Below are 27,660 nucleotides of genomic sequence, written 5' to 3'. Positions count from 1 at the left end.
ACCTTTAGCGACGCACAATAACAACCTGGTCGCATTTTGGACCTTTAGCAATGCTCTAGACTTGCGTGATAGTTTTTAGCGATGCTTTATTTAAATATATAGCGACGCAAAAAAAAAAAAAAAGAGTCACTAAAGGTTAACCATATATGAAATTAGCAACACATAGTTTTAAAGGTGACGTATAACTATACAAGTCGCTAAAAATTCTACAACTTAGCGACGCATAAATTTACATAAAACAGCGACGAAGTATAATATGTTGCTAAAAAGTCATACAATTAGTGACTCGTAAATATAGGGTCGCTGTTTCTTCCATATGAGCGACGCATAGTTTACATAAAAAAGTGACGAAATATAATAACTAGCGAAAAATGGTAACAATTAGCGACTCATAAATGTAGAGTCACAGTTTCTTCCTTATTAGCGACGCATTAATTTCGGTAAAACAGTGATGCAATAAGTATGTATCGCTACAAATGCTAGAAATTAGCAACGTAGGTGTTTAGAGTTGCAGATTCCTCTATTTTTAGAGTCGCGAGTGTCTTTACATTTACCGACATGATTTTATACGGCGTTGCTGTTTCGTCCACATTAGGTGACTTTGATTTATACGTCGCCATTGGTAGAATGTTTTTAGCGACAGGACGTTAGGCCACGTGGTAAAATGCATCTTTGTTTATTTCATTTAGTGCATTTAATTGCATTGCTAATCAGCGAGTTTAACGTAATGCGTCCATCACCTTAACAAGTGAAGAACAAGTAACTAGGCCAAAGGAAGTTGATAAAGGGCATGTGAATACACAAGAGGACATCTTATGTCAAGTACCATCCAAAATTTCTTATCAGAACCCTAAGCAAGCCTCGACTGTGAAAGCCCTACCAAACCTTTCTACAGAAAATTCAGCAGCATATCCCTTAAGGGTTAAACATGCCCCAAAATTCCCTGCATAGAAAATGCATTGCAATAAAGCACTACCTTATTCTTTGCACCTTAGTACAAGATATTTCACAAAGGGCAGCACTTTAATAACAGCAACATAGCAATACATATGCAAGGAATAATTTAATAAACCGTAAATATCTTTAGAACTCATGTCCACCTACACCACACATTAATTACAATTATATATTTTTACAGCACCCTACAAACATACCAAGCACATAAATGCAGATGGAAAATAATAAAAACAATGATAATAATAACAATACAACCTCTTAAGAAATTTGGATAACTTGTCCGAAGGCTACCTAACTTGCCAAAGGCTATGATACTTGCCTGAAAGCTATCATACTTGCCCAAAGACAACGATACTTGTACGAAGGCTATCATACTTGCCCAAAGACCATCATACTTGCTCGAAGGCTACGATACTTACCCGAAGTCTATCATACTTGTCCAAAAACTATCATACTTGCTCGAAGGCTTCAATGCTTGTCTGAAGGCCATCATACTTGCCCAAAGGCTACAATACCTCCAAATCCACTAATGCATTCAATTGGACAAAAATGATAATCATAGAGTTAACAACAATATTAATAATAATAATAATAATAATCATAACAATAATGATAATGATAGTGACAACAATAACAAATAATACTATTAATAACTTTAACAACAACAATAATAATATTAATAACAATAATAATAGTAGTAGTAGTGATAGTAATAATAATACTAATAATAGTAATAACAATAACTAACAATTTATAATAGTAAGAGTAATAAATAATAAATAATATTAATACTAGTAGCACATGATAATAATAATAACAAATAAAAATAATAACAATAATGATAACAGTAACAACAACAATTGATGATGATGATAAATACAATAACAATTAACAATAATAAAAATAATAAATAATAATAATAACAAATAATAATGATTATGATAATAACAAATAATAATAATAACAATAACAATAACAATCATAATAATAACAACAATATTAATAACAATACCAATAACAATTAATAATAGTATAGTAACAATAACGACAACAAATAATAATAATACACAATCATAATCATAAATAGAAGATTATGAGATCCGATCGTACCCATACAATCAACTACCCGCTTGGGTGCTAACCCTTTACAAATGAAATCGAGACCAATCACTAGGGCACAAACTAGAAAATTCAAAGACAACCTGGTTAGCTTCATCTAATGAGTGATTCAATCTCAAGAGGGCATGACATTATCTGAAGATCCAAAGCCCATCTTGTGTATCCAAGTTACAAAGGCGGAAATGGACCCGGCAAGCTGGTTTGGTACATTTTTGGACCCCGAACAGTAAGGAATGGATTCAACTCTTTATAAACTCAATTGATATCACCAAGAGGCCATGGAATCATGTCAAATTCCACTTTTGCACATGACTCCTCTTGTTGGCCGAAATTACTCATTTTGGTACATAAATTTATTACTTCCAATTAATCACTTACCGTATGATCAAAATAATTGCGATTTAGTTTCTTGGTACGAACTGATCAACTAATTAGCTTTGAGATGCATATAAGGTGCTATGTATATATATATATCCTCTTGAAGACCATGCATTAAAGCCAAATCTAACTTTATAAAGCTGTAGGACATTATACCACAAGATCGATCTGTTAAGTATGTATATTTTACACCCTGTTTAATGCTATCTACTTTTACATTCATTCAACTTTTACCCAAAATTAAATGCAAATATAATATCATTATCTCTATTCGTTGAAAAAAAACCATCTATCCCTGTAATTTTTCTGAAAAAGAAAAAAAAAAGGGAGGGGGGGGGGGGGGGGGGAAACAATAGAAGAAGCTTTTTGAACTTGAATAATAGTTTGTCTGGTTTATTCAAATTCAAACCACTTTATTCGCTGCAGACTTTCTTGCAAAAAAAGCTTCATATGACAACTTGGTGTTTGAATGTTTTGGTTGTTTTGATTCTCTTCCAAGAGATCTTTTGAACATTTTGGCCACCGACATGCTTGGAGGTGGCGTTTCTTTGTAATTTCTCCTTTTTGGAGGCTTTTTGTGCCTTTATGACTTTGACTTCTTTTGTTGTTCAAGCAAGTTTGACTTATTCCAATCAACGGGCAATGTATGAGAATCATTATTAATCCAATTTGGCATCCTACATGGCATATGGGAGCTGATTTGGAGCCTAAATTAAGATTGGATAAAAATAGCTTAGTTGTTAACTAGTTTCCTAATTTGAGTTTGACTTTTTGCTTTAGAAAACTATCTTTTATTTTAGTTTTATTTGTTCATTTGCAGGACAAGTTAACTTAGGAAAGTTGATATTTTATTATTTCAATTGTAAATTAATTAATTCCTAACTCAAAATAAAGGAATTAATTAATCCAAATTAGATTAGAAAATGATTGAAATTCTACCAACACCATTGTTTCCTAATCTCTATGGCCAGCTTTAACCTAGTGTTTTAGGGTTTTGTTTTGTAAATCTTAGCCTATTTAAAGGCTTATTTTCTAAATAAAATACAGTACATTATTCATACAGAAAATTAATTGTGAGATAGAATTTTTTTTGTTCTTTTTAAATACATAAAACATCTAATAGAGAGCACGTTGACCGTTGACCGTTGACCGAAGGGGTCAAAAGTTGACTTTTTGACTCGGTTAGAATTTTGAGTTGACTAGGGTACCGTGGCGAAGTGCACGATGCCACGAGTTCGTAGACTGGTAGCACGTCAAAAACGGAGCTACGGTTTGAAAGTTATGGACAAAACAAGTTGCGGTCCAAATTGTCCAAGGGGTGCCGGAGTTGACTTTTTGTTTATGGGGAATTGAGCTTTGACTCATGCATGGTTGTGAAGTGCGCGTCGATACGAGTACACAGACTAGCGGCACGCTCAAAACGGACATCCGGTTAAAAAGTTATGGACGTTTAAAGTTTACCGGGTACCGTATTATTTTAATGTTTTGGGTCGGTGAACAGTGAAATGCCACGTGTCAACTTCTGATTGGTCCACGTGGCATGAACAGTGTCACACAGGGTTTTATTTGTTAAAACACTCAGGGAAGAGAGAGAAAGAGAGAGAGGAGAGAGAAAGGGAGAGAGAGAGAGAGAGTCACCGGCCGCCAGTCATTTTCACGTTTTCCGGCCTAGTTACTGTACACGCGCTGGCCAGCCAGATTGCCCACCTCATTTCCGGCAAAACCTCCAAATTTCACGGCGAACGGCCGCCGGACGCGCCCGGATCGGACGTCCGAAGTTTGGCGGCGATTTGTCCCCCTCCACCGCCGGCCACCGCGAATTGGCACTGTTCCGGCCATTTTCCGGCCACACGCGCCTGACAGCCTTGATCCTCTCCTCAAGTCCGGCCTACCCACCAAAAATCACGGGCCATCGGACCACCGACGCGCCGGGATCGGAGCGTTTTCCGGCGAGGGGTCGGAAATCTTCAAACGGTGATTTCTCCGCCGTCCGACCTCCGTTTTGCTCACCGTCGGTCCCGTTGGATTGCTCTCCTCACGATCTACATGTCTGCAAACTTTCACAGCCAACGGCCACCGAACGCATGCGCCGCCGGCGACGGTTGCCGGTGACCGCGGCGGCCCGCCGGAAAATACTGTTCCGGCGAGTACCCGAAATTTCCGGCCGGCTCCAGTCCGCTGTGTTCGACCTCCTGAATCCGAATCCGGCTTCCGTTTCAGCCAATGTGCGACGGTTTGGGAGAATTGCAGAGCCGAAGCTCGAAAAGCTTTCCGGCGAGATTCCGACCCCGTCGGGTCCGATCACCGGGAAGTAAGACCGAATCTATGATCAGCATCACTCGAGCTTCGATTCGGTATATAACTCGTAAATTCTAGATATCGTTTGTGTTTTGACCCCCCAGGTACCGGGTATTATTTACCCGAATAAAATATTACTTTATTTGACTGTCTGTGAATTTTGTTCTAGGAGCACCGGTGAGTCGTAGAATTGATCCCGTAGTGGATCATGGGTTAATTGCGTGCTCCAGGTGAGTGACCCACCTTCAAATTAATTTTGGGGAATTTAATTTGTGAATATAATATGTGTGTGATTTAAATATTTGGAATTTAATTTCTATGTGCCAAATAGTTATTGGATTTATTGTAGAATTATTTATGAATTTATTGGATTTAAGAAAATGCGAATTCTACAAATTTATGCCGTGTGGAATTATTTTATGGTTTTGAGGATTTTGAAATTGGTGTGGTTTTAATGGTAAATTGGGCACGATTTGATTTTCAAATATTTCAAAGAAAATATTTGGTTATGTTGGTGATTTCAATTTTTATAAAATATGCCCATGGAATATTATGAGATTTGATTATGATATTTCGAGAAATTATTTATGCTTGGAAAAATGTGGATATTTGAATTGATGGATTTGGGAGTTGGTGGATTTGAAAATCATGGAATTTATGGCATTGATTATAAGAAAATTGTGGAGAATTTCCTGGTTCAAGCGGATGGATTATGCCCGCTATGCTTATGAAAAATGTGAAATTTGTTTTATGATTTATATTTATGGATTTTATGATTTTTAGATGCACCGTGCACGTACTGGTGTTCTGATTATGTGATATGGTATATGTGATATGGATATTGTGCACACGGATATGATTAGCGCGCAGGTGGGTGTGAGTAGCGCGCAGGTGATATTATGAGGGTGTCCTGTGGATGCCATCGGAGAGGGTGGCCACCCCCCTTTGGCCGGGACACCAGGTTAGCAGCGGCGCAGTGGGACGCCACGCGACCGTATGCCGGTTTCTTTCTATAACCTCCTGTCTGGCGGTACCTTGGGACGCTGGGTACTGTTGGCGCCACTGGTATATAGTGGGTGCATCAACTGATTTCGGAACTGTGCTTTAAGAATAAAATGTTTTAAAACTGTATTGGAATTAAAATTACTATTACTGTTCGGATATTTATTTGATGTCTTGGTTTTCAAGGAATATGAATAAAGGGTTTTGTGAAAATGTTTTAAAAGGGGAACCTTTCCAACTGAGAGAATTGTAAGGGTTTTGAGAGAAAATATTATTTCCAAATAATTATTATTTATATACCTATTACCGTGGTATTATATTGTATAGTAGATAGGGTCGCTCACTGAGATGATTAGCATCTCACACTCTTAAATTCCGTTCCTCTAGGTACCAGGTTGTCGGTGTTCATTCGGAGCGGACTTGATCTTCATCGCTGTTTTACTTCGTGAAGTATCCTGTTCTTCTTTTATTGCAGTTGTACTATTTCTTTCACTCTTGTTGTATTTATTATGCACTGGATTACTGTATTTATTTTGAAGTGCTGAAATTTGTGGAATCAACTTGTAGTACTGTGGGAGGAATAAGGGGACAATTATAGAAGTGTGTTTTCAGTGCAGGAAATTTTTGGTTAGTTCTACCCTTAGGGGAGGTGCTGCCGGATTTTCCGTTGGAAGGTTCGGTGGTATTTCCCTGGGATCAGGGCTTGTCTAGGGTTCCGGGGAAGGAATTCTGGACGGGTCCTGACATTTCTAATTACAAGTTCATTAGGGGTTAAGGTTTCCATTAGAATCTAAACATAATTAAGATCCACGCTAATATAATACGGGTTTAGGAGCAAATCGACTTAGGTTTGTATCATTTGGTGTCAGAGCTGAATTTTGTTCAGGTTTGATCTATCTTATTTGTTTTATTTTGTTTTGTGTTAATCTGCAATTTTAGCATTAGGTTAAGTTTGCTTCTATTTTCTTCATGTTCTACAAAAAAAAAAAAAAAAAACAGATTTTTTTTCTTCATAGCCGAATTTGTTCTTTATTTTATCTAAATTGTTGCTTCCTAGCTTGTTGGTTGTTTTCCATAGTAGTTCTTAGTAATTTGGGTTATTGTTGATTTTTCTTTGCTATTTTAATCTTAAATTAGTTGCATTCATATATTGGTAAAGAATTTGAAACAAAAAAACTTAAAATTATGAAAACTACAACCAACAACTATTCCATATTAATTTTTTTTTTTTTTTCGTTGTTTGAACCTCTTTCCTAAATTTTATCTTTGAATTTTTTGATTTCTTAATATTCTGATCTATTCCTTATCAATTTTGAAAATTACTTGTTGCTTTACCTTATTCTTGGTTAGTTAGGCCGAGACTAGGTTTTGTCAATTCACTCTGTATTTGTTTGTTTTAATTGTTGTTTTGTTGATAAGTTTAACTAAGACATACTTATGATCTAGTTGCTGTTTTGGTGTGTTTTAATTAGAACTTTGAGATATTCCTGTGAATGGAAAAAAGCAAGAGAGTGTGAGCTTAAAAGAAGGTTAAAAGTTGAAACTAGTATGCAAACACGAATGTTGAGACCTTATTTGAGTGAAACACATGAGGGAGTGATTATAGTACAATAATTACAAATCTTGGATTAGATTATAGTTAAATAATTACTGCTCAACAAAGGAGAGGGAATCTGCTTTTCACACCTCATAGCACACCCTTATTTACACAGTTATTCACAGACAACTTTTGCTTTGGTGAGAGATTCTCTAACTCTAGAGTTGATGGTGACCAAGATAGTCCTATGGGTCCTATGAGTCTTGGAAAGCATCTCTCATGGCTGCATCTTTCATGGTAGTGTCTTCTTGTTCTGCCCAAATCAGGGTTTTAATAATGTCATCTAGGAATTGATTCCCATCTATGTCTTAGTATTGTGCTTAAATCTTATCTTTGATGACTATTTGTTTTGATGAAGTGGAGTATGATGGACCAACTTGATGAAAAGGGTGTGATCAATTTAGATCAGTCAAGATGATTGAAGTAGGTGGTAATGGAAAGGGTATGGACTTTTCTGATCCTACATATGTGCAGGGTGAAGGCTAGGTTCCCATGTAAACTACAAGAAAAAATTTTACAAAACAAAGGTTAATTACCTTAGGAAAATGTTGGTAATTATTGATCTCACAGAGATACTGAATCAAAGGAGTGAGATTCTGCTTAAACATTTCTTTGTCTGTTTGATGTTCTACGTGGCGTGTGTAGAATTCATATGCAAGGTTCTGAGTCCATAGTTATCCTATCTTTGGAACCTAAAAATATGGTCTTGACATTATGAAAAATGTTTTAACCTTATTTTTCCTATCAAGAGACATGTCCCAAACTTTGTGTTATGAAAGTATATCTTGTAGCCTTGCTCTCCACGAGGTGAGAGGTTCAAACCATTCCTGAAATGTCCAAAGTAATGAATTCTCTTTGGTGGGATCTATTAGGTGATGGTGGAGCATGAAAGGGTTAAAAGCTACACTTATATTGTATTGTACAATGGAACACCATAAGAACCAAAGCATTGCTTCTAGGAACTCATATTCTTGAAATAATTCCACTAGGGTAAAGAAAATAGTGCCTAGGCCAAAAAGGATTTCATGATATTGGGCAGGCCATTTGGAATGATGAGATGAAGGAAATAAAATATTTTGGCCTTGGCAAAATCCATAATTTGATTAACAAAAGTAAGATTATCTAATTCAGGAGGGTATGTCTTTTGAACAGAGCTCAAAAGGAAATAGGCCTTGCAAGGAAAGGAGGATGAGGAGGCCATAAAGATCAAATGGTATTCGGAGGTAGGAGTGAATAAGCTGATGGATTTTGGCCTTGAGACTAAGTTAGAATGTGGTTTTTACGGCCTTTTATATGTTGAACATCATACTCATACTTAGTGAACCATTCTTTTAGCCTTAGTGACTGTGTTGTTGGCAAAGCTTTGTTTTTGAATTGCATAATCCTTGGAAAGGACGAGTTGTCCATTCTTATTAGGAATCTATATCCTATGAGATGAAATTTAAATTTCCTTATTCCATTTTTTATTGCCAAAATCTCTTTGTAGATTGAGTGGTAATGTTGCTCTGCAAGCTTGAATTGTCTACTAGCATGGCTGTAATAATGTTCTTTCCCATCCTCATCTTGATCAATCAGAATTGCACCTCAATAGAGATGAAATGCATCTGTTTACAAGATCCTTTTTCCTTTTCCAGGAATCTCCGGAAGTGGAGGCTTCTGTGCCACTAATTCTAGTTTTTGAATTGCCTCTATCTGTTCATTTCCCACATATTGCATTCTTTTTTGACATTATTGATAACTTTGATGTCCATTTAGATATTTTGAAAATAAAATCTCTGACATAATCAATGATCCCGAGAACTATTGAGTTTGCTTTTTTGATAGATTATCATTAGGGAATCTTGTTAGCTCTTCAGTGATATGGCCTTCAGGAACTAGTTTTCCTTTTTGAAGGTGCATTCCTAAGAAGTCAATTTGGGCCTTCCCAATAAACATCTTGGGCTTAGATAGCATCACGCCATGGGCTGACATAATGCTATAGAAATCATGTATGAGTTCTTTATGAGCTTTTTCATCCTTTGAGAACAATAGTATATCATCAATATATACTATTTCTATACGGAGTATGGGCTCCAATATCTAGGTCATCATCTTTTAAAATAATGATGGAGCTACTTTCAATCCAAATGGTAGGATATTCCACTGGTACTAAGCATTTGGAATACAAAATGTAGTCTTCTACCGATCTTCAAGATGGATACCAACTTGCAAAAATCTGGCCTTAAGATCAAATTTTGAAAATACCGTGGCTTCTTGAAGATGGATAAACAAGGAAATGACCTTTGGGAGGGAGAATTTGTTGTATTGGAGAAACTGATTTAAAGGCTTATAATCAGTCACATCTTTTTTTTTTCCCCTAATATTTTCTGATCTTATTTCCACATAAAATGCTTGGCATGCCCATAAAATATTTTATCATTAGCAGCTTCGAATTTTTCTCTATGTGGCTTCCACATGTGGGATGGTAATATCTTGGGTTTTGCCATCATCTTATGAGCTGCTATATCCATGTACGGTAGTACCTTGTAGGTGTAACATACTTGTTTGGAATTATTGCAATCTCCACATTAGGCATTGATATGGGTTCAGTAACGAGAGCTAACTAAGTCTGGTATGCTGATTGTATTTCACTTTCACTTGAATCTTCTGAGGAATTTTCTAAGGATTCTGGATCTAAATCACCTTCTTCTTATTGGAAGGCGAATATAGTATCCTGATCAGCTTCATCTTGTTTTGAAAAGATAGATTCAATGTCTACTTCCTCTTCATCAGGGAAGAGGATTGATGCTTGAAGTTGTTAATTTAGTTTGACTGCTTTCCTTTTTTGTTTTTTTTTTTTTTTTTTGGGGGCAGTTTTTGGAGAAATGGCCTCTCGTTCTGTAGATGAAACAAACATCATATTATACTAGCCTCTTTTAGTTTTTTTCTTTTGAAAACCTATATTTTCCTTTTTTATGGGTCAATTTCTTATCTCTATGGTGTCTTGGTAATCTTCTCCTTTTAATTGTTTCGCAATTGCAGTTATCCTTGCTGCATATTTATCTTCAAATAAGACTTGAAATAGGCCTTTTGAATCTGTGGCTTGTTTTTCAACAAGTTGAGAAAGAATTTTTCTTGCTCACAAAGCTTTTCTGCAACTTCATAAGTCATCTGATGGATTTGTCCAAGAGTCAAAGAATTTAATCCATCTTTAGTTGCTACAATCATCCTTGCCAATTCTGATTGCACTTGTTATGGTAGTGAGGATACATATACTTACCTGAGATTTGGATCATTGATCCCTCTGAGCATGTAATATCTTTTTGACATTTTTTCAAAATGAAAGTCAAGATCTTTCCTTTTTTATGAGTAGCATTTCATTTCAAAATATTCTCTTCTCATTTGGGCATCAATCAAATATGAATCATAACAAATTTAGTAAATATGGCTCCTAACATGTTACTAGGTAATTGAACTCAAAGAAGTTGGAGCTATCTTTATAATCCTAGATTCTGGAACCAATCTTTGAGGGTGCCTATGAATCTAGATGTGAAATCTTTTAAAACAACTTCAGGAGTTGCACCTAGTCTTGTCATTTGGGTATCAATCCATGCACCGTATTCATGGACCCTGTCACGCATTTTGGCCAATTCAATATCATCAAAGGTGAACCATAAGTCTTGGACAGGCTTCACTTCAGGCTTTTTACTGTAGATATTTGGCATGTTTTCCCCTTCACTTTCTTTAAGTTCAGTGACTATAGATTTAGGGTCTATAGGTATCATCGGTTGAGGTGCCTAACATGTTAAAGCTTGTGGTCCAGCCATTAAAATTAGACCAAATGATTCTTCTGAATTGGCTACAGATCCATTAGATATGTAGTTTTCATATTCTTTTGATGAATTTGATTTTTCAGAGTCTTTGTCTAAAGTCTTTGTTTGAGGAATGATGGCCATGGATTGTGATAACCCTATGGATGTTTCTGCATAAGCTGGTGATTGAGTGGTTTGATAGAAGCCTGATGCCGATGTGCCTCCTTCATGTTCCTTTTGTTTTCTTATTTTTGATTCTGGCTTTTTAAAAAATCTCATGAGTCATTTAAGACACAGTTGAGAATTTCGTGGTTGAAGTATATGCTAATGTAGAAAGTACTAGCACTCTGCTGGATGGAGCAAATTTGGGAGTTCTCAAGTCATCATCGATCTACTTCAACACAGCCTTCTTTTCTTTTATTTCCTGTTCTTTTTCAAAGAATTCTCTTCCAATCTCTTGTCGGTCAATTAGATCTTTGAGATCTCTATCAAATTGAGAGATTTGATAGTGAGATTGTTGTAAAGTTTTCTTACTTCTGATGAAAAGGAGTCCAATCCGGTGTCTGTTATAGCTGTTTATGTAGCTATCTTATCCAGCTTCATGTCAATTCTTTTAAAAGTTTTTTTTCTATGCATGGGCATTCAGAGTCTACCAATTAAAAACTCCTTCACATTGAGATAAAGGTTTGAATGATCCATCAGGCATGACTTCCTTAGACTGCATAAATGGCTGGGAGTTGACCTTATGGACTGGATGAGTCTTCCTTTCCAAAGTTGGGAAATCTTCATCATAGGAAAGGCTTACTAAGTTGAACATCATACAAGTATTCGGTGTTAGTTTTGCTTCAGCTTCTTGCTTCTATTTTTTGTCAGATCCTATAGATGTTGCTGTTTCTTCTTTTCTTAGAGCATAATATGCTTCTTTGTTTTTACACCTTTCTTGATAAATGGTCTTAAGATATTTTTCATACATAGGTACGAGTTTCTTGTCCTTATGTATTCCAATCCAAGGTGAGTCTGGATCATCTACATGATATTGCCTTCTCTAAGATTTGCAAGTTGTGGGAGAGGATTTCTTCTTTTGTTCCCCTCCTTTTTCATTCTTTATCTTTGGAATCTAGATCTTCTTCGTGCATCTAGCAATCACAGCCTGGTTAGCACATTTCAAGTGCCACACCCCAAATGAAGTGGCCATTGATTTTTTCCACATAAAAGTGTTTTCCATCTAGTTAGAAATGGAAGATGGGGATGTCATCTTGTTCATAGGTTTATGAGACTGAGATGATCACCATTGTAGGAAAAATAAAGTCTGTGTTGCTTGTAGAACTGGGACCTTCATTAAAACCTTTAAATTTTGTAATGACTGTGCTGTCTGATATGGTTCTAAAAGTAGGGTCCATCGTATGCAGAGGCTTGTTGTTGTGCAAAATCTTTTCATAATTAGTGGTCCAACTGAGGAGAATAATCTTTTTTGAGTTCATCTTTGGTTGTCTGCCTTGAGATCTGAACAATGGTTAGGACCTCTGCTCTTTGTGCCTCAATATAATGCCATCATTAGTAACACCTGGTCTGTGGAGATCAACCGCATAATTCTATAGTCGAAAAGCAATTTGGTGATGCAAGGTTGCTGCATAAGCTGTGTCAACTTGTTATGCTCTGATGATTTAGATCCGAACTTTAAAAGCTTGGAGAGGTTCAGATCTTGGAGAGTAGCACAGAAATTTGGATAAAATGACAACAAAATATTGCCAGCATTGAGGTTGACAGTACGGTGCCCATTACAACATGCTCATATCTAAGGAAGGTGCTATTGAGAAGTGCTAATCTTGCAGCTATTTTGATCCTTTGATTATCAAAAAACACACAAAACTAATACAGAAAAATAAAGAGAGACAAAAGGCATGAAAATTGAGAAGAAAAAGATGTATTATAACTATAAAATTTATACAGCAAAAAACTTCTCTCAGCCTCTATCAAAACCTGTATTTTCTATACTGTGTTATGTGATACAAGACTGAAAATAAGCATCTATTTATAATGCTCTCTCTAGGGTTTCTAGGGTTGAAACCTTGGGCTTTAGGAAAGATTAAAGGTTGAACCCCCACAGCAGCTATTGGAATGCCATGTCTTCCATGGAAAGAGAGGACCCCCTCCAGTCGCATTTCAAAAGCCTGATGGTCACCCATCGATGCAAGAGATCCTAATATGATTATGCAAAGATTGTGCTCTAATTAGAGAGACCAATCTTGCAATGAACAAGATGAAACTAAGCTCGAGAAAGAGGATGAGTCAGTATATCAACTACCTAATTAGGAGAAGGAATGTGATATACCCATGATGCACCACACTGAACTTGATTCCAAACAAAGTGGAAATCAACCTTGATGGTCTTCATTGGAAAAAGACGATTGGCATAGAGATATGTTGCAGAAACATTATCATAGTAAATTAATGTGGCTCAAGAAATAGCACCTTCACTTGTGCAATAAGGATTGGACCCAACACACTTCGGCAAAGGTAAAGGCAACAGAGCAGACTCAACCTTAGTAGAAGAACAAGCCATTGAACATTGTTTCTTAGGGCCACGAGGGATTGAATTTTTACCAAGAAATAAAATATGAGAACTCATGGAAATATAATCATCCTTATCACTAGACCAGTCAGCATTCGAGAAAGTATGAAAATTTAGAGGTGACTATTTATGTAAAAATACGCCATGATCCATATTGCCATTGAGATATAGAAGCACCCATTTAATGACACTCCAATGATGTTTAGTTGGCTTATGCATGAATTGGGAAGGTTTATTAATAGCAAACCTAATATCAGGATGAGAAAGAGACAGATATTGAAGATTACCAACAACCGGACAATAGGTAGTAGGATTGGCCAAATTTGTATCATCAAGGAGAGAAAGAGATGTGCTAGAGCATAGTGGAGTTTGAAGTGAATTGGAGCCAAGCATATTGGTACAATTCAAAAGGCTAGATATATATGTCCTCTGAGATAAAAACAAACCCAATGATTTTGAATGAGTTACTTCAACACCAAGAAAGAAATGAAGAACACAAAGATCCTTTATGGAAAACTTGTCACCAAGATCCTTAATAACAAAATTAAACATAATTAAAAAATTCCTATCAATTATTAGATCATCAAAATAAATAAGGAGCCAGATGATAACATTGTCAAAACTTAAAGTCCATGTGCTACATCATTCTTTCTTTTTTGCACCTTTTACTTTTGGAGTTTTTCTTTTTTTTAGTCTCGATTGATGGAACACATTGGACAGTGCATGCCATTGCCCAGATCATGCCAAACACATTGCCCAGATGTGGATTTATTGTACAGCAGGTTTCAAAACCACGTCCCCTATATCTATTCTTTAGCACTAACATGTTGGGTGTGATCACACCAGAATGAAAGATTGGATCCCATTAGAACTCTGAAGTAAAGGGTGCATATGTGAGAGTATTAGGATGAGTGACCTTTTGGAAAGTCGTCGTGCTGCAACCCTTTTTCTTTTTTGCACCTTTTACTCCCGAAGTTTTCTTCTTTCCCAGTCTAATTGACAGAACTCACTTGGTGGGTCGATGCAACAATGTTGTTGCTTGCATCACGCTAAACACATTGTCCAAATCCAAATCTTTTATGCAGCAGCTTTCAATACCATACGCCTTATGTCAGGACCCGTCCAAGATTCCTCCCCGGAACCCTAGACAAGCCCTGATCCCAGGGAAATACCACCGAACCTTCCAACGGAAAATCCGGCAGCATTTCCCCTAAGGATAGGACTAACCAAAAATTCCTGCACTGAAAACACACTTCTAAAAACATCCCCTTATTCCTCCCACGTTACTACAATTTGTTTCCACAAATTTACAGCACTTCAAAGAAATAACAGCAACTCAGTGCATAAATAACAATTGAACGTCCAATATAGTATACAGAGCGTTATACAAATAAATATGGAATTAATACAATGACAGATAAGGAAGCAATACAAGATGAACAGGAAAAAGGGAAGAAATACTTCTTGGACTTTCAGCAACGAACTGAGACGTCGGGCTCGCCTCGGACGATCAACGTCTCCCAACCTGGACCTAGGGGAACGGAATTTAAAAATATGAGATGCTAATCATCTCAGTGAGTGACCCTATCTACTGAACACTTTTAATATTAATTATATAACAAATAAAGGAATTTAATTAATACCGATAATTAAATAGATAAATAAATAATAAACAATTGAAGTAATAATTTCTCTCAAAACCCTCACTATTCACTCCGTTGGAAATGCTCTCCTTTTCAAAACATTTTCACAAAACCCGATATTCGTATTTCCTAAAAACCAAGGGATCAAACAATTTAATAAACAATAGATAAATAAATACCCCAAATATAGTAAAATGTAATAAATTATAATAAATAATTTTTGAACACTTTGGGGTTTGAAATTTCCATCCAAAAATTTATACTTGACGCACCACACCATATATCAGTGATGCCCTCCGATACCCAGCGTCCCGAGCACCGACTGGCGGGGAGATTAAAGAGAGAAACTTGCATACGGTACTTCGGCGTCCTGACAGTACCGCTGCTGAAACCGTCATCCTAGCCAAGGAGGGGGGTGGCTGATGCGCAATATATAAGACTTGCCTGCCCTCGGTCCAATGGCAACTCACGGGAGATATAATACTTGCGCGCTAAACCACATATACACCAGAACACCAATACTGTATGAGTGCGTCTAAAATAATTATTAAATTAATTATAACCGTACCGTTTTCCAAAATTACCGTGGGAAATATACCAATTTTCACATTTACCATCCCACATTTCCTTTTAACATACCCGATACGAAAACATCGATAACGATAAAACAATAATTTTTCTCGTAACACGAGGTTCAACAAGTAATATACCACGGGCATAATTATAAATTTAAACCACCAATTAAACAAATAATTTCCTTAAAATATTCAAACCAATTATGCCCAAAAATAATATAAAATCCAGACACAATTAATTACTGAAAATACTTACTCATGTGTAATAAATACAATTAAATCACAATAATAAAAATCGGAAATTTCTTAATAACCCAAAAATTCCATTTAGCACCAATAACATACACATACATATAAAATAATATTTTTCCATAATTATAATTAAATTTCACCACATGAGCATAATTGCAGATATCAATTAAACACCAAATAAATATAATTAATTACCCCAAAACATTTTTAAAGGTGGGTCACTCACCTGGAGTACGCAATTAATCCAAGATCCACCATGGGATCAATTCCATGACTCACCCGTGCTCCTAGAACATAATTCACACAGTCAAATAAATTAATATTTTATTCGGGTAAATAATACCCGATACCCGGGGGGTTAAACACAAACGTTAACCAAAATTGTTGAATAATATACCGAATCGAAGCTTGTGGAACGAGGATCGCATTATCGGCCTCCATCGACCCCAATTTCGCCGGTGGTGGCTGGAATTTGGCCGGAAAGTTTCGACCGGTTATGATCCCTTCGTATCTTGCAAACCGCTTTGAATTTTGGAAATTGGAGGCCATATTTGAACTCAGAGGACCCAAAATAGGGGGAAAAGGGTGGCAATTTGGACTGGGCTGGCCGGAATACGGCGGAATCGCCGAAAAATTTCAAGCCGCCGCCGCCGACTTCACCGGCCCGATCTGGGCGCGTCGCCGGCCGGCCGGTCGCCAAATTTGGCTGGTGAGCTCGCCAGTGTGTGGTCTTAGATGGTGGCTGGTGCGTGTGGGCAATGGGTGGCCGGAATTTGTGAAGGCCGGTGGACCCGAGGGAGAGAAGAAAAGAAAAGAGAAGAAGAAGAAGAAGGAAGAAGAAGAGGAAGAAGAAGGAGAAAGAAATTCCTCCCGTGTCCCCCCCCCTTTTTTCCCACATGGGGAGAAGAAAAGAAAAAGAAAAAGAAAAAGAAAAAGAAAAAGGAAAATAAATTAAATAATTAAATAATTAAATAATATTAAAAAAATAATATAATAATTTAAAATAACAATAAAATAATTTGGTATTAAACACGGTTGACATGTGGCATCTCAACATGGTGACACATGGTCACATTTATTAAGTCACACATGGCACATCGTTACACGTTTAAAAAATAATATTAAAATAATACAGTATTTGAAAAACTCTACAAGTCCATAACTTTCAAACCACATGTCCAAATCGGACGTGCCACTAGTCTACGAACTCGTATCGATGAGCACTTCACAACCATGCATGAGTCAAATCTCAACCTTGCATGAATAAAAAGTCAACTCCGGCACCCCTTGGACAGTTTGGACCTCAACTTGTTTTGCTCATAACTTTCAAACCGTAGCTCCGTTTTCAACTTGCTACTAGTCTATGAACTCGTGCCAACGTGTACTTCATAATGGTACCTTAGTCAACCTAGAATTCTATCCGAGTTAAAAAGTCAACTTTTGACCCCTTGATCAACGATCAACGGTCAACCTCCGTCAACGTGCACGAATTCCGATGTGATTTGGGACGGGGTGTCACACCTTACATCCATTCTTTAGCTGCAATATTTCAAGTGTGATCATACCAGCATTAATGCACCAAACCCCAACAGAACATCGAAGCTAAGTGTGCTTAGGCGAGAGCAATACCAGGATGGGTAATCTCCTAGGAAGTCCTTGTGTTGCACCTTTTTTTCTTTTTAGCACCATTTATTATTAAAGTTTCCCTTCTTTCCTGGCCCTATTGATGGAACTCAATTGGCAGTTCGGTGTAGATGCTGCCCGAATGCGAATCTATTGCACAGTGGCTTTCAAAACCACACGCCTTATATCTATTCTTTAGCGTGAGCATGTTCAATGCAATCATATCAGCACTAATGCATTGTATCCCACTAGAACTCCAAAGTTAAGCGTGCTAGGGCGAAAGTGATGTGACCTCCTAGGATCCTTTTGTTGCACCCTTTTTTTATTTATTTTTTTTACACCTTTCACCCTCGGAGTTTCCTTTTTTTCCTAGCTCGATTGATGAAACTTGCTTGGTGGGTCGGTGCATCAATGTCGCTGGCTATATCATGTCAAACACGTTGCTCAAATGCGGATTTGTCACACGATAGCTTTAAAAACCGATCACCTTGTATTTATTCTATAGAAGTAATGTGTCAGGCGCGATCATACCAGCACTAATGTAACAGATCCCATCAGAACTCCAAAGTTAAGCGTGCTTGGGTTAGAGCAGTATTAGGATGGTGACCTCCTCGGAAATTTTCGTGTTGCATCTTTTTTTTTTTTTTTTTTTTTTTCCTTTTTTGCACCTTTCACCCTCGCAGTCTACATTTTTTCCTGGCCCAACTGATGAAACTCATTCAATGGGTCCGTGCATCAATGCTATCGCTAGATCATGCTGAGCTATATGAATCCAAATCTGTTGTGTGGTGGCTTTCAAAACCATGTGTCTTATATCCATTCTTTAGCACAAGCATGTTGGGCATGACCATACTAGCAATATTGCACCCAATCCCATCAGAATTCCAAAGTTAAGCGTGTTTAGGTGAGAGTAGTATTAGGATGGGTGACCTCCTTTGAAGTTTTCATGTCGCACCCCTTTTTTTTCTTTCTTACAATTTTCACCCTTGAAGTTTTCCTTTTTTTCTAGCCCGACTGGCAGAACTCACTCAGTGGGTCAATGTATCGAGACTAGTACAAGGATGGGTGACCTCTTGTAAAGTCTTCATGTTGCACCTTTTTTTTTTTTTTTTTCCCTTCTTCTTTGCACCTTTCACACTTGGAGTTTCCCTTTTTACCCAGCTCGACTGATGGAACTCACATGGTGGGACATTGCATTGATGCCGCTACCTGGACCACATTGAACGCCCCACCTGAATGTGAATCTATTGCATGGTGGCTTTCAAAACTACAAGCCTTATATCCATTCTTTAGCACCAGCATATTGGGTGCGATCATACCAGTACTAATGCATTGGATCCCATTAGAACTTTGAAGTTAAGCTTGCTTGGTTAAGAGTAGAACTAGAATGGGTGACTTCTTGGGATGTCCTCAGGTTGTACCACTCTTTTTCCTTTTTGCGCCTTTCATCCTCAGAGTTTGCTTTCTTTCCTAGCTCAACTGATGGAACTTGCTTGGTGGGTTGTTGCATCGAAGCTGTTGCCCAGATTAAGTTGAATGTGCTATCAAGATGCAGATGTGTTGCACGGTGGCATTCAAAATTGCGCACCTTATATCCATTCTTTAGCACCAGTATGTCTTGTGCGATTATACCAGCATTAATGCATCAGATCCCATCGAAACTTTGAAGTTAAGCATGTTTACTAGGTTGGGTGACCTCCAGAGAAGTCCTTGTGGCAGCCCCCCCCTGCTTTTTCAGGGTAAGAAAGGGTAGAGAAAATGCCATGAGCCAATGTTCAAGTAGCAGGCACTACAGTGCTGAAGTAACCCATTCCATACACCTAGGAAAAGGGTACTTGTACTCGAAAACAACATAGGTGGGTAAGTAGAGAGTACCTAGGGGTGTGAGACAACTCTCTCTAAGTAACTCTGGCAAATAGCCCTGCAAGTTCGGGAGAAGGGATGCCTCCTAACAAAGGGGGTCACAGTGACAGGTCCGGGCAATTGTTCCAAAAACATAGGTCTCCACAAAGTAGTAAAACGATGTAACAAGTCACAGTCCTGAAAGAATCACTAATGAAATACCACACCTAGAAGCCCATTTACTTTTTCTCTTTTTTTCACCCCTCACCCTTGGAGTTACGCTTTTTTTTAGCCCCGACTAACGAAGCTCGCTCGATGTTTTGGGGCATCGATGTCGCTATTTGGATGGTCACACAAGGCGGTCCTCTTGTCACACCCTTTTTCTTTTGCACCTTTTAGCCTTCCAATTTCCCTTTTTTTCCTGATCCGATTGACAGAACTCACTCATTGTGTTGGTGCATCAATGTCTTTGGCCGGATCACATCAAATATGCCACCCAAATGCGGATCTCTTATGCGGTGGCTTTCAAAATTGCTTTCCTTATATCTATTCTTTAGCTGCAGCATGTCGAGCTCGATCTTACCAGCATTAATGCAACAGATCCCATCAGAATTTTCAAAGTTAAGCACGCACAAGCAAGAGCAATACTAGAATGGGTGACATCCTTGGAAGTCCTCGGGTTGCACCCTTTTTTCATTTTTGCACCTTTCACCCTTGGAGATTCCTTTTTTTCCCAGCCCAATGATGAAACGCACTTGGTGGGTCGGTGCATCGATGCCGCTGGCCAGATCATGCCGAACGCACTGGCCGAATACAGATTTGTTGCTCGGCGTCTTTCAAAACTGTGAGCCTTATTGTAATTCTTCAGCACCAGCATGTCAGGTGTGATCATACTAGCACTAATGCATCGGATCCCATCAGAACTCCAAAGTTAATCGTTCTTGGGCAAGAGTAGTACTAGGATCGGTGACCTCCTGGGAAGTCCTCGTGTTGCACATTTTTTTTTTTCTTTCCCGTGCCTTTCACCCTTGGAGTTTCCCTTGTTTCCCTGCCCTACCTACTGAACTTGCCAGGTGGGCTGGTGCATTGATGCCTCTGCTCAGATCGCAGTGAATGCATGCGTACCTGCTGCGCGGTTTCTTTGCCTTATATGCATTCTTTAGCATTAGCATGCCGGGTGCGATCATACCAGCACTAATGTACTAGATCTCATTAGAACTTTGAAGTTAAGTGTGCTTGGGCAAGAGTAGTACTAGGATGGGTGACCTTCTGGGAAGCTTTCGTGTTGGACCTTTTTTTTTTTTTTTTTTTTTTTTCTTTCTTGTGCCTATCACCCTTAGAGTTTCCCTTTTTTCCTAGCCCAACCAACGGAACTCGCTCGGTGGGCCGGTGCATTAACATCGCTGCCCGAACTGCACTAAATGCATGCGAACCTGCAGCATGGATTCTTTGCCTTATATCCATTCTTTAGCATCAACATGTTGGGTGCAATCATACCAACACTAACGCAATGGATCCCATCAGAACTCCGAAGTTAAGCATGCTTAGGCGAGAGTAGTAATAGGATATGCCCCTTTTTGTTTCTTTCCCGCGCCTTTCACCCCCAGAGTTTTCCTTTTCTCCCGGCCCAACCGACGAAACTCGCACGGCGAGTTGGTGCATCGATGCCACTACACAGATCCTGCCAAACGCATGCGGACTTGCTGCAGCGCTTCTTTGCCTTATATCCATTCTTTAGCATCAACGTGTCGGGTGTGATCATACCAGCACTACTGCACCAGATCCCATTAGACCTTCGAAGTTAAGCATGCTTGGGCAAGAGTAGTACTAGGATGGTTGATTCATGGGAAGTCCTCGTGCTACACCTTTTTTTTTTTTTTTCTTTCTTGTGCCTTTCACCCTCGGAGTTTCCCCTTTCTCTCGGCCCGACCAATTGAACTCGCTAGGTGGGCCAATGCATCAATGCCGCTGCTCGGATCACACCAAACATATGCGGGCTTACTGCGTGGCTTCTTTACCCTATATCCATTTCTTAGCATCAACATATCAGGAGTGACCATACTAGCACTAATGCACCGGATCCCATCAGAACACCAAAGTTACACGTGCTTGGGTGAGAGTTGTACTATGATGAGTGAACACCAGGGAAGTCCTCGTGTTGCACACCTTTTTTTTTCTCTTTCCCGCGCCTTTCACCCTTGGAGTTTCCCTTTTCTCTCGGCTTGACCGATGAAACTCGCTCGGTGGGACGGTGCATCTATGCCACTGTCCGGATCGAACTGAATGCATGCGGACCTGTTGCATCGCCTCTTTATCTTATAATCGTTCTTTAGCATCAGCATGTGGGGTGCGATCATATCAGTACTAATGCACTGGATCCCATCAGAGCTCCGAAATTAAGCGTGCTTGGGTGAGAGTAGTACTAGGATGGGTGACCTCCTTGAAAGTCCTCATGTTGCACCTTTTTTTTTTTTTTTCTTTCCCGCGTCTTTCACCCTCGGAGTTTTCCTTCTCTCTTAGTCGGATCAAGGATACTCGAACAGTGAGCTGGTGCATCGATGCTGCTGTCAAGATCGTCTCGAATGCATGCGGACCTGCTGCGCGGCTTCTTCGCCTTATATCCATTCTTTAGCATCAGCATGTCAGGTGTGATCGAACCTGCACTAATGCACTGGATTCCATCAGAACTTTGGTGAGGGTAGTGGTAGGAGGGGTGATCCCCTGGGGTGTCCTCATGTTACAACTTTTTTTTTTTTTTTGCTCCTTTCAGCCTTGAAGTTTCCCCTTTTTCCCCGCCCGAGCAATGGAACTCGGTTAGTGGGCCGGTGTATCGACATCGCTGCTCGAATTGTACCAAATGCATGCGGACCTGCTGCACGGCTTCTTTGACTTATATCATTCTTTAGCATCAGCATGTCCCGGATCCCATTAGAACTCCGAAGCTAAGTGTGCATGGGCGAGAGTAGTACTAGGATAGGTGAGCTCTTGGGTAATCGCATTGCGCCCCTTGTTGTTTCTTTCCCGCGCCTTTCACCCTCGGAGTTTCCCTTTTCTCCCAGCCGTACCCACGAAACTCACACAGCGAGTCAGTCCAATGATGCCGCTGCCCAGATCAAGCCGAACGCATATGGACGCGCTGCACGGCTTCTTTGTCTTATAGCCATTCTTTAGCATCGGCATGTCTGGTGCAATCATACCAGCACTAATGCACTGGATTCCATCAGAACTTTGAAGTTAAGCGTGCTTGGACGAGAGTAGTACTAGGATGGTTGACCTCCTGGGAGTCCTCGTGTTGCATCCTTTTTTTTTTTTTCTTTTTTTCTTCTCTTTCCCATGCCTTTCACCCTCGGAGTTTCCTTTTCTCTCGAGCCGACCAACGAAACTCACTTGGTGGGTCGGTGCATCGATTCCGCTGCCCAGATCGCTCTGAACGCATGCGGACCTACTGCATTGCTTATCTGCCTTATATCCATTCCTTAGCATTGGCAGGTCGAGTGCGATCATACCATCACTAATGCATCGGATCCCATCAGAACTCTGAAGTTAAGCATGCTTGAGTGAGAGTAGTACTAGGATGGGTGACCTCTAGGGAAGTCCTCATGCTGCACCTTTTTTTTTTTTTTTTTTCTCTTCCCCGCGCCTTTCACCCTCGGAGTTTCCCATTTCTCCTGGCCCGACCGATGGAACTCACTCGGTGGGCCAGTGCATCGATGCCGCTGCTTGGATAGCGCCAAATGCATGCAGACCCACTGCGCTGCTTCCTTGCCTTATATCCATTCTTTAGCATTGGCATGTCGGGTGTGATCCTACCGGCATTAACGCACCGGATCCCATTAGAACTCCGAAGTCAAGCGTGCTAGGGTGAGAGTAGTACGAGGATGGGTAACCTCTTGGGAAGTCCCCGTGTTGCACCCTTTTTTTTTTCTTTTCTCTTTCCCGCGCCTTTCACCTTTGGAATTTCCCATTTCTGCTGGCCCAACTGACGAAACTTGGTCGGTGGGCCGGTGCATCGATGCCGCTGCCCGGAACAAGCCAAACGCATGCGGACTAGCTATGCAGCTTCTTTGGCCTATATCCATTCTTTAGCATCAGCATGTCGGGTGTGATCATACCAGCACTAATGCACCGGATCCCATCAAAACACCGAAGATAAGCGTGCATGGGGGAGAGTAGTATTAGGATGGGTGACTTCCTTGAAAGTCCTTGTGTTGCACCCCTTTTTTTTTTTTTTTTTCTCTTTCCCATGCCTTTCACCCTCGAAGTTAAGTGTGCTAGGGCGAGAGTAGTACTAGGATGGGTGACCTCCTGGGAAGTTCCCTTGTTGAATCCTTTTTTTTCTCTTTCCTGCTCCTTTCAACCTCGGAGTTTTCCTTTTCTCCTGGGCCGACAAACGAAACTCGCTTGGTGGGTTGATGCATCGATGCCGCTGCCCGGATCACACCGAACGCATGCCGACCTACTGCGCTGCTTCTTTGCCTGATATCCATTCTTTAGCATCAACATGTCGGGTGCGATCATGCCAGCACTAATGCACCGGATACCATCAGAACTCCGAAGTCAAGAGTGCTTGGGCGAGAGTATAATAAGGATGGGTGACCTCGTTCGGTGGGCCGGTGCATCGATGCCGCTGCCCGGATCGCGCCAAGCGCATGTGGACCTGCTGTGTTGCTTCATTGCCTTGTATCCATTCTTTAGCATCACCATGTCGGGTGCGATCATATCAGAACAAATGCACCGGATCCCATCAAAACTTTGAAGCTAAGCGTGCTTGGGGGAGGGTAGTACTAGGATGGGTGACCTCCTTGGAAGTCCTCGTGTTGCACCCTTTTTTTTTTTTTTTTTTCTCTATCCCACGCCTCTCACCCTCGACGTTAAGCGTGCATGGGTGAGAGTAGTACTAGGTTTCGTGACCTCCTTGGAAGTGCTCGTGTTGCACCCCTTATTTTTTTTCCTCTATCCCACGCCTTTCACCCTCGAAGTTAAGCGTGCTTGGGCAAGAGCAGTACTAGGATGGGTGGCCTCCTGGGAAGTTCTTGTGTTGTAACCCCTTCTTTGTTTTTTTTTTTCCCTCTTTTCTGCGCCTTTCGGCCTTGGAGTTTCCCTTTTCCCCTCGGCCGACAGATAGAAGTCGCTCGGTGGGCCGGTGCATCGATGCCGTTGCCTAGATCGCGCCGAGCGCATGCGGACCTGCTTCGCTGCTTCTTTGCCTTATATGCATTCTTTAGCATCAGTATATCGGGTGCGATCATACCAACACTAATGCACCGGATCCCATCAGAACTCTGAAGTTAAACGTGCTTGGGGGAGAGTAGTACTAGGATGGGTGACCTCTTTTGAAGTCCTCGTGTTGTACCTCATTTTTTTTTCTTCTTCTTTTTCCTGCGCCTTTCATCCTCGGAGTTTTCCTTCTCTCGTGGGCCACGGACGGAACTCGTTCGGTGAGCCGATGCATCGATGCCGCTACCCGGATCGCACCGAGGGCATGCGCACCTGCTGCGCTGCTTTATTGCCTTATATCCATTCTTTAGCATCAGCATGTCAGGTGCGATCATATCAGCACAAGTGCACCGGATCCCATCAAAACTTCGAAGCTAAGCGTGCTTGGGGGAGGGTAGTACTAGGATGGGTGACCTCCTTGGAAGTCCTCGTGTTGCACCCTTTTTTTTTTTTTTCTCTATCCCACGCCTCTCACCCTCGACGTTAAGCGTGCATGGGTGAGAGTAGTACTAGGTTTCGGGACCTCCTTGGAAGTCCTCGTGTTGTACCCCTTTTTTTTTTCCTCTATCCCACGCCTTTCACCCTCGAAGTTAAGCGTGCTTGGGCAAGAGCAGTACTAGGATGGGTTGCCTCCTGGGAAGTTCTCGGGTTGTAACCCCTTCTTTGTTTTTTTTTTTTCCTCTTTCCTGCTCCTTTCGGCCTCGGAGTTTACCTTTTCCCCTCGGCCGATAGATAGAAGTCGCTTGGTGGGCCGGTGCATCGATGCCGTTGCCTAGATCGCGCCGAGCGCATGCGGACCTGCTGCGCTGCTTCTTTGCCTTATATGCATTCTTTAGCATCAGCATATCGGGTGCGATCATACCATCACTAATGCACCGGATCCCATCAGAACTCTGAAGTTAAACGTGCTTGGGGGAGAGTAGTACTAGGATGGGTGACCTCTTTTGAAGTCCTCGTGTTGTACCTCATTTTTTTTCTTCTTCTTTTTCCTGCGCCTTTCATCGTCGGAGTTTTCCTTCTCTCGTGGGCCACGGATGGAACTCGTTCGGTGAGCCGATGCATCAATGCCGCTGCCCGGATCGCACCGAGGGCATGCGCACCTGCTGTGCTGCTTTATTGCCTTATATCCATTCTTTAGCATCAGCAAGTCAGGTGCGATCATATCAGCACAAACACATCGGATCCCATCAAAACTTCGAAGCTAAGCGTGCTTGGGGGAGAGAAGTGCTAGGATGGGTGACCTCCTTGGAAGTCCTCGTGTTGCACCCCCTTTTTTTTTTTTTTTTTTCTCCTTCCCGCGCCTTTCACCCTCGAAGTTAAGTATGCTTGGGCAAAAGAAGTACTAGGATAGGCGACCTCCTGGGAAGTCCTCATGTTGCAACCTTTTTTTTTTTTTTTCTCTTTCCTGCGCCATTCACCCTCGGAGTTTCCCTTTTGTCCCAGCCCGACCGAGGGAACTCGCTCAGCGGGCCGACGCATCGATGCCGCTGCCCGGATCGCGCCGAACGCATGCAGACCTGCTGCGCTGCTTCTTTTCCTTATATCCATTCTTTTGCATCACCATTTTGAGTGTGATCATACCAGCACTAATACACGGGATTCCACCAGAACTCCGAAGTTAAGCGTGCTTCGGCGAGAGTAGTACCAGGATGGGAGACCTCTTGGGAAGTCCTCGTGTTGCGCCCTTTTTTTTTCTTTTTTCCTCTCTTTCCCCACGCCTTTCACCCTCAGAATTTCCCTTTTCTCCCGGCCCAACTGAGGGAACTCGGTCGGTGGTCCGGCGCATCGATGCTGCTGCCCGGATCGCACCGAACGCATGCGGACCTGCTGCGCTGCTTCTTTTCCTTATATCCATTCTTTAGCATCACCATGTCGGGTGCGATCGTACCAGCACTAATGTAGAGCAGTACTAGGATGGGTGACCTCTCGAGACGTCCTCATGTTGCACCCTTTCTTTTTTTTTTTCCTCTCTTTCCCTCGCCTTTCACCCTCGGAGTTTCCATTTTCTCCCGGCCCGTCCGAGACAACTCGCTCGGTGGGCCGATGCATCGATGCCGCTGCTCGGATCGCACCGAACGCATGCGGACCTGCTGCGCTGCTTCTTTTCCTTATATCCATTCTTTAGCATCACCATGTCGGGTGCGATCATACCAGCACTAATGCAGAGCACTACTAGGATGGGTGACCTCTTGGGAAGTCCTCATTCTGCACCCCTTTTGTTTTTTTCCTCCCTTTCCCCGCGCCTTTCACCCTCGGAGTTTCCATTTTCTCCCGGCCCGTCCGAGACAACTCACTCGGTGGGCCGGCGCATCGATGCCGCTGCCTGGATCGCACCGAACTCATGCGGACCTGCTGCGCTGCTTCTTTTCCTTATATCCATTCTTTAGCATCACCATGTCGGGTGCTATCATACCAGCACTTATGGAGAGCAGTACTAGGATGGGTGACCTCTTGCGAAGTCCTCATGCTACACCCCTTTTTTTTTTTTCCTCTATTTCCCCGCGCTTTTCACCCTCGGGGTTTCCCTTTTCTCCCGGCCCGACCGAGGCAACTCGCTCGGTGGGCCGATGCATCGATGCCGCTGCTCGGATCCCGCCGAACGCATGCGGTCCTGCTGCGCTGCTTCTTTTCCTTATATCCGTTCTTTAGCATCACCATGTCGGGTGCGACCATACCAGCACTAATGCACTGGATCCCATCAGAACTCTGAAATTGAGCGTGCTTGGACGAGAGTAGTACTAGGACGGGTGACCACCTGGGAAGTCCTCGTGTTGCACCCCTTTTTTTTTTTTTT

General features: G+C 41.0%; 9 non-coding genes and 11 pseudogenes across 9 annotated transcripts; all 20 read left to right on the top strand.

Annotated features, from left to right (window-relative positions):
* The first annotated feature begins 17,735 nt into the window (after window positions 1–17,735).
* On the top strand, window positions 17,736–17,854 carry LOC125422808 (5S ribosomal RNA; annotated as a pseudogene).
* A 470-nt stretch (window positions 17,855–18,324) lies between these two features.
* Window positions 18,325–18,442, top strand: LOC125422805 (5S ribosomal RNA; annotated as a pseudogene).
* A 204-nt stretch (window positions 18,443–18,646) lies between these two features.
* LOC125422807 (5S ribosomal RNA) lies at window positions 18,647–18,765 on the top strand (annotated as a pseudogene).
* Window positions 18,766–19,112: 347 nt separating this feature from the next.
* LOC125422804 (5S ribosomal RNA) lies at window positions 19,113–19,231 on the top strand (annotated as a pseudogene).
* A 1,298-nt stretch (window positions 19,232–20,529) lies between these two features.
* Window positions 20,530–20,648, top strand: LOC112491868 (5S ribosomal RNA; annotated as a pseudogene).
* Window positions 20,649–20,824: 176 nt separating this feature from the next.
* LOC112491860 (5S ribosomal RNA) lies at window positions 20,825–20,943 on the top strand (annotated as a pseudogene).
* A 456-nt stretch (window positions 20,944–21,399) lies between these two features.
* Window positions 21,400–21,517, top strand: LOC112491874 (5S ribosomal RNA; annotated as a pseudogene).
* Window positions 21,518–21,697: 180 nt separating this feature from the next.
* On the top strand, window positions 21,698–21,816 carry LOC112491872 (5S ribosomal RNA; annotated as a pseudogene).
* Window positions 21,817–21,994: 178 nt separating this feature from the next.
* Window positions 21,995–22,113, top strand: LOC112491857 (5S ribosomal RNA). Its single transcript, XR_003056206.2, has one exon. It is a non-coding gene; the product is annotated as a 5S ribosomal RNA (ribosomal RNA).
* A 719-nt stretch (window positions 22,114–22,832) lies between these two features.
* On the top strand, window positions 22,833–22,950 carry LOC125422801 (5S ribosomal RNA). The gene has a single exon (XR_007241298.2). It is a non-coding gene; the product is annotated as a 5S ribosomal RNA (ribosomal RNA).
* A 191-nt stretch (window positions 22,951–23,141) lies between these two features.
* LOC112491871 (5S ribosomal RNA) lies at window positions 23,142–23,260 on the top strand (annotated as a pseudogene).
* Window positions 23,261–23,445: 185 nt separating this feature from the next.
* On the top strand, window positions 23,446–23,564 carry LOC112491870 (5S ribosomal RNA). Its single transcript, XR_007241296.2, has one exon. It is a non-coding gene; the product is annotated as a 5S ribosomal RNA (ribosomal RNA).
* Window positions 23,565–23,747: 183 nt separating this feature from the next.
* On the top strand, window positions 23,748–23,866 carry LOC125422794 (5S ribosomal RNA; annotated as a pseudogene).
* A 490-nt stretch (window positions 23,867–24,356) lies between these two features.
* LOC132802704 (5S ribosomal RNA) lies at window positions 24,357–24,475 on the top strand. The gene has a single exon (XR_009637831.1). It is a non-coding gene; the product is annotated as a 5S ribosomal RNA (ribosomal RNA).
* Window positions 24,476–24,886: 411 nt separating this feature from the next.
* On the top strand, window positions 24,887–25,005 carry LOC132802688 (5S ribosomal RNA). The gene has a single exon (XR_009637815.1). It is a non-coding gene; the product is annotated as a 5S ribosomal RNA (ribosomal RNA).
* Window positions 25,006–25,189: 184 nt separating this feature from the next.
* On the top strand, window positions 25,190–25,308 carry LOC132802701 (5S ribosomal RNA). Its single transcript, XR_009637828.1, has one exon. It is a non-coding gene; the product is annotated as a 5S ribosomal RNA (ribosomal RNA).
* Window positions 25,309–25,714: 406 nt separating this feature from the next.
* LOC132802699 (5S ribosomal RNA) lies at window positions 25,715–25,833 on the top strand. The gene has a single exon (XR_009637826.1). It is a non-coding gene; the product is annotated as a 5S ribosomal RNA (ribosomal RNA).
* Window positions 25,834–26,016: 183 nt separating this feature from the next.
* LOC132802712 (5S ribosomal RNA) lies at window positions 26,017–26,135 on the top strand (annotated as a pseudogene).
* A 298-nt stretch (window positions 26,136–26,433) lies between these two features.
* On the top strand, window positions 26,434–26,552 carry LOC132802686 (5S ribosomal RNA). Its single transcript, XR_009637813.1, has one exon. It is a non-coding gene; the product is annotated as a 5S ribosomal RNA (ribosomal RNA).
* Window positions 26,553–27,527: 975 nt separating this feature from the next.
* Window positions 27,528–27,646, top strand: LOC132802613 (5S ribosomal RNA). Its single transcript, XR_009637740.1, has one exon. It is a non-coding gene; the product is annotated as a 5S ribosomal RNA (ribosomal RNA).
* The last annotated feature ends 14 nt before the right edge of the window (window positions 27,647–27,660 follow it).

This window comes from Ziziphus jujuba, chromosome 2 (genome assembly GCF_031755915.1).
Source record: "Ziziphus jujuba cultivar Dongzao chromosome 2, ASM3175591v1".
NCBI classification, from domain to species: Eukaryota; Viridiplantae; Streptophyta; class Magnoliopsida; order Rosales; family Rhamnaceae; genus Ziziphus; species Ziziphus jujuba.
This window is presented reverse-complemented; position numbering and strand designations above follow the sequence as displayed.